The sequence below is a fragment of the Triticum dicoccoides genome, chromosome 3B, assembly GCF_002162155.2.
Source record: "Triticum dicoccoides isolate Atlit2015 ecotype Zavitan chromosome 3B, WEW_v2.0, whole genome shotgun sequence".
NCBI classification, from domain to species: domain Eukaryota; kingdom Viridiplantae; phylum Streptophyta; class Magnoliopsida; order Poales; family Poaceae; genus Triticum; species Triticum dicoccoides.
In genome coordinates, this window is record NC_041385.1 from 746,050,656 (window position 1) to 746,056,928 (window position 6,273).

A 6,273-nucleotide genomic window follows, 5' to 3' on the forward strand; every position below is an offset into this window, starting at 1 on the left:
TCCCTATCAGCTGGCGCAACGGTCTGCTCATACGCCTTTCGTCGACTCGCACACTTGCTCGGACGACACCTGCCGATGAGAAGCGGGACTCGTGGCGGCACATAAACGCCCAAGGTATCAATAGTGAAAGCGTTCGCCTTAACGTGACAGGTCTTTGTTCCAAAATACCTTGGCTCTTCATTTGTGCAACTTGTCATAAGCAGCTTGTCTCAAATTCAAGAAAAAATTACGAAGGAATATTTGTGCCATATCACATGACCCTGCTCAGTTTCAAGAATTTCTAGTCACTTTTGGATTTTCTGAAATTTAAAATCCAGGATTCGAAACAATATCATAACCTGCATCATGCAATAAATTTTCAAGCCATACATCTATCCTATTGTATTTCTTAAGAAAGGATTTGGTCAAACATTTTGCTTAGTTAGACTTCAACTATATATGTAGAGTAAAGGATAATCCCTCCGTACCAGTGCATTGCCTGATATATTAACTCAAGTACTAGGCACGAACAAACGGCTCAATTTTGTGCTCATCCTGGTGTAGTAGTAGTAGTACTAGGCAATGCAGTTGACGGGTGACCTTGGGGAGCGGTGACCGAGGGAATTGAACCTTGCTCGGCACGGTAGGTAACGTTGTCCAGTTACTAAAGCATCCCTCCATTGTTCATCAGTAGTCATTATGGACCGGGGACATGAGGGGAATTTCCTAGGGCTGGAATTCTGGCCGCCAGATATTTCGACTCGAAATGCAGAGGCTCGACTGGTTGGGGTTGCCTAATGTGCATACCACGCACGCCACCAAAAGGACATGAGCCCGATTTTTTTAGGATCAAAATGAGCCAAGGTCTGGCTGGTATGCCGTTGGGTCCTACCATTCGAGAATATGAAAGGAATCTTTTAAATTGCCGAACGAATCTATGTGTATTACAATGCCCGTATTTTCCTTGCAAATACTAATCTCAACGTGGTAATTGATTTATGATGAGTTCTTGAATTAGAGTGAGTTTGTGGTATAGTCTCAACGTGGATTTCACATTTCATGGTATCCCTAGTTAGTTTTTCATTGCAAATTCAAATTTAAAAGATGAACAATATGGAGGTGAGAAAACTTTGTATGTATCAAGCATATGACCACACACACGCGCACGTGCATGCACACACACGCACACACACACGAACACAACAACAATCCAATAAGTATAGTCCATCTATTTTTACAAACAATGCATGTATGACATGAATTCAAAAACACTCCTTCTGTTTCTAAATATTAGTCTTTTAGAGATTTCAACAAGTGACTGCATACAGAGCAAAATGAGTGAATCTACACTCTAAAATATGTCTATGTACATCCGTATGTGCCAGTCCATTTGAAATCTTTAAAAAGACTAATATTTAGGAACGAAGGGAGTAAAATGTAAGACATGCATGGTCCTCAATTCAATATTTAAAATGAACAGGAAACTGAAACATGAATATTAAGTCTAGTACTACAGTAGGTGCAAATGTTGTGTTTAGGCGAAGCTATGTAGATTGTCGGGGGTCAACCCCTCGACCTTAGATAAAATTGTGAAGCTCTATTTAGGGTTGTTTAGATTATATTTGTCCCCGCCCTCCCAAACACCGATTGGTTGGGCACCCATCACTCCTCCTCCCTGGGAGAATATCATGTGCACCCATACCTTAGATGGTATATGCCGATATGAGTTGATTGGAGCTTGTAGATCTAAGATATAGCAGCTCACATGATGTCTTAATATTTTTACAGGAAACCTTGATGAGTTTGAGAATTGCATACAATTTGTACAAAAACTACTCAGTTGCCCTTGGATCCCATATCCAACGACCTCGAAGGTCTTATCACCGTAGCATATAAGATGAAGGAGGACATCATATTCTCCTATATGTAAGAATATCATGTGCTACCGCACCTTAGATGCTTTGGTGATACAAGCTCTTCAGAGCTGTTGGATTTGTGACCCAACAACTCCTCGGTGGTTTGAATGTTTTTTTGCAGAAAAGCCCCCAAAGAGTTCGACCACTGCTTACAAGCACAAAGACTGCTCAGATGCCATTGGATCTCAGATCAAACGACCTTGAAGCTATATATCACCATAGCATCCAAGCTGCGTGAGCACATTATGTTTTCTCTCATGGGAGAATATGAGGTGCTCCCGCATCGTAGATTCTATGGTGATACAAGTTCATGGAGATCTAACGGCCAACAGTAGGAGGTTTGAATGTTTTTGCAATATACGGCTAAGAGAGTTTGGGAATTGCACAGAAAGTACAAGTACTACGCATGTGCCATCTGATCACTGATCATACGACCTAGATGCTCATATCACCGTAGAGGGTAATTAAGCTATGGGGAGCACCTAATATGAGCAAGGGGGAGCCGTTGGATCCAAGATGTAGCGGCACACACGAGGCCTGAATGTTTTATTTGCAAAAAAAAAACCTTTGGAGAGTTTGGAAATTGCACATAATTACAAAGACTACTCCCAAGCCATTGGATCTCACTTCCAACAATGTAAAAACTCATATCACCATAACATCTAAGCTGCGGGGTGGATGTGATATTCTATGCCGCTGTCATTTTTGTTCATAAACTTGCAAAATACGTGTAACTCGTGCCGTTACTCGTCTAACCGCGCAAAGTTTTTGTTCAAAAAAAAAACGATCCTACACTGAAATATCGGAACAACACATGGAGGTCCCACTTGTCATTAATCAAATTTGGACCTAAACTAACAAATCTAAAAGATGAGATTCGAACTGGCAACGTGGATTACAAAGTGTAAGTCGATAGCCTAAAACAACAACAGTTGTTAGCTTTGTCCCATAACTTGATTTTATACAGTACTCCTATGTTGAGTAGAGTAGAGGGAGTGCCTCGTCAACACGTGCATGACCATTGACTCACTTACTGGTGGGTCCCGGGTCTGCAATCTCTCTCTCCTCTCCATCGTCTAACCTTTGCATGGGCACACACGAAGAGCGGCGCTAGCTTGCCGTGGTGTTATTATAACTAAAAAAGCTTGGAAAATAGAAGAATTGCCTAGAACAAGAGACGTTGTGGCTGGTCGAGACGGAGCTAACCACACCTATCTTCTGTGCCACGTTAGCATGATGAAGCTATGTGGCTAGTGGGGTGTTTTCGACCGACTGGCTGGGTCTCGAGGTCGAACCATAGGTACATATAGTATATTTTGACACGCACATTTTCCCTCCGTGCCAAGACGTGGCACACCCTACCGCACGGTTTTGGGGTCCTCCTGGGTGGTGCACGCATATATTCTTCCTGATGTGGGATGCCCTACCGCGCGTTTTTTGGGTCCTCCTCGGTCCTAGCACTGAAGCAAGTAAATGAGGTATCAAATCACAAAAGACCACCTTTCTCGCCAAGTACATCAGTGAAGCACGGTGGCTAGCTAGTTGGGCTAGTTCGACCGATTAGCTAGGCCGCCGCCACATTTGTTTTTTCACCCCTTTTTTATCTCCTTGCTGGCAGGTAAAATAAATATCCACCGCAGCATTGCTCTGGTGTTTGGGTGCGGCAGGATTTTTAATTTTCAGGCATGGTAGGATTTTTAATTTTTTGATTGACGGGACAAGGCGCGACAGCAATTAGTCACGATGACTCTGCCTGTAAAACCCACTGCTCCCTGATGTGAGAAGTCGTCGACTGGTGTTTAACCATGGTGAAAACCAAAAGATTCCCCGCTCCTCGGCTGGCTCCCTCCACCTTCCTGTAGATTGCATTGCCTTTCAACCGTTTTGCCCCTTTGCTTCCTCTCCCCATTGCTTCTACCTGGTGCCATGGCGGCGCAGCAGATCATGGAGTCCGAGGTCAGGCGCCTGACACAGGAGCTCCAGGCCAAGGATGCGGAGCTAAGGGACAAGGATGTGGAGCTCTGTGAGCTCAAGGAGGAGAGGAGTGCCATGCTCCTCTGTTATGTGCGGGAGTTCACAGAGCTTCAAAAGCGACAGGAGTCCACTACAAAGATGCTTGAGGCGTCGGCAATGTTGCTGCAGAAAGCGGGAGATACGATAGGCCGTCAGGGGAGCCGGCTGGAAGGCGAGCGGGCCGACCATGACGAGGTCCAAGATCGTCTCAGCCACTTGGTGAACCAAGTTTCCACGCACGTGTTGCGGCTGCGCGATGCCTACTGTTGTGCCAGCGCGACCATGCCGGCTGTCGGGCTAAACTCGTTCGACCACCCGGTCGACTTCAACAAGCTGCGGCTTCCTGACTTGGTCTCCTTCTTCACCTATATCTCCAAGGAGCTGAGCCGTCTCCGCTCGATGGTGGAGGGGGAGCTGGACAAGGAGGGGTTGTGGGCTGCCATCGCCGTTGCCGGGCAAATCCTTTTAGGGCTCCCTCGCCGGAATCCATTCTTGCCATTGGACGCCGTCTTTGACGAGCTGGCTCCCGTCGACCGGGAGCGGGCTCTACGGGCCGTTGCACCCTGCATCACCAACGCCGTTCGCCTCGAGAAGCAGAGGGACTTCGGTGGTGTTTAGGCGCCCTCGGCATGGGCATGTCCATGTGTCGGCGCAACATGACCGTTGGATCAAACTCACACAGTGCAGATCATTCAGTGTAGCACAAAGCGTGTGCATGTGTTTGGTTGCATTCTCATCTCAATATAGTTGTTCCCTCTTCGTATATTTGCATTAACCTACGTGTGGAATCATGGACCCTTCATGCACTCTGCCAAACACCCAAAAGTGGGCCGAGAAGGGAACTTTTGCTCCCATCCTATGCACCCTTCATACACCCTGCCTAACATTGATTTGTGCTTCATATGGTTCATGTTTCATGGAGTACTGTAACACTGTACTCTCTGTGCACTGTATACCTAGTTCTGTTAACATTGATCTCACCGTTCATTCTCGACTGAACAGTCGAAAAAGTGGTACTATGTTACTACATTATGGTTCATATAGTTGACATGCGCACAACATCATTTGTTATCATCATATCTAACTACACTAGCAACAAGATTATGTTGTACTCACATGTGAACCACTGCACATGCCTAGTGGTAGGAGCACTGTGTATGTTCAAGTGTCTGCCGTGTTTCGCACTCCTCCGTCGTAAGAGTGGAAACGCTTGTTGTAATCATTTTTTTCTTCAGAAAAACAGTGGACACGCTCTACCGTGTGGATCCTCCTCCAGCCATGCACTAAATTACTCACTTTCGCCGACGTGTGGGACAACCAGCATCGGGGTCCACCAGCCATGCACTAATTTACTCCATAGTAGAGTGACAGTAGAATACTTCGATTGAAGCGCCGCAGTAATTCCCAATGAGCCGTCAAATCACAAAACCCCCTCCTTTCCAGTAGTAAGTTGGACGAACGAAGCAACCATTATTTCACTCTTCTCTCTTAGCTTCTTCTCTTGAAGAAAACCCCCCAGTCGCTTTGCTTATCCCTCATTTCGTTCCTCATTTCACTCTTCTCTCTCAACTTCCTCTCTTCGATGGATGCTGGAGCACTGGCCGACGTGATGTCTATGGCTCTGGCCAAAACCGTCAAGGCTCATGGTACGAAGAAGCGCAAGCACCCCACCGAGACTACCGCAGACAAGCTCAAAGCCATCGCCCTATCCAAGCCCCCCTCTCCGAGATCCCTCATTAAGCAAGTCCAGGTAATATCTCTTCTTGACGATCTTTTTCTCGATCTTGATCGTGTTTTTTCATCTAACACGCAGTACTAGTACTAGTAGTACAACTTTTTGGGTGATCTTGCATGTGACTTTTGTGTGCCAAATGACGGTTCTAAAATACTTGTTTGACCAAAACATGCGAGAGGTTGGCACTGATTTCTTATAGATTACTTTCAACTACTCCCTCTGTCCCAAAGTTCTTGTCTTAGATTTGTCTAGATACGGATGTATCTAATATTAAAATGCGACTTGATACATCCGTATCTAGACAAATCTAAGACAAGAATTTTGGGACGGAGGGAGTACTTTATGAACATCAATGCTACCTTTGAAGAGGGTATATTTGCCTCAGTAACTTGTGTTATGGATATTGCAAGTAATCCCTCTGCTCTCATGCCTTTGAAGACATGTTCTAGTGTCTTCGAAGACATGTTCTAGTGTCTTTGTTCACTCATTTCTATTCGTATATGTAGTCATATATGGAGTATAATATCGAAAATAATCTTATATTTCTGAACGGATGTAGTAACAAAATATGGTTTTTGTTTGAATTAGAATCAGGTCCGCGGTGGAGATGAAGTTCTCAAAGTCATGCCG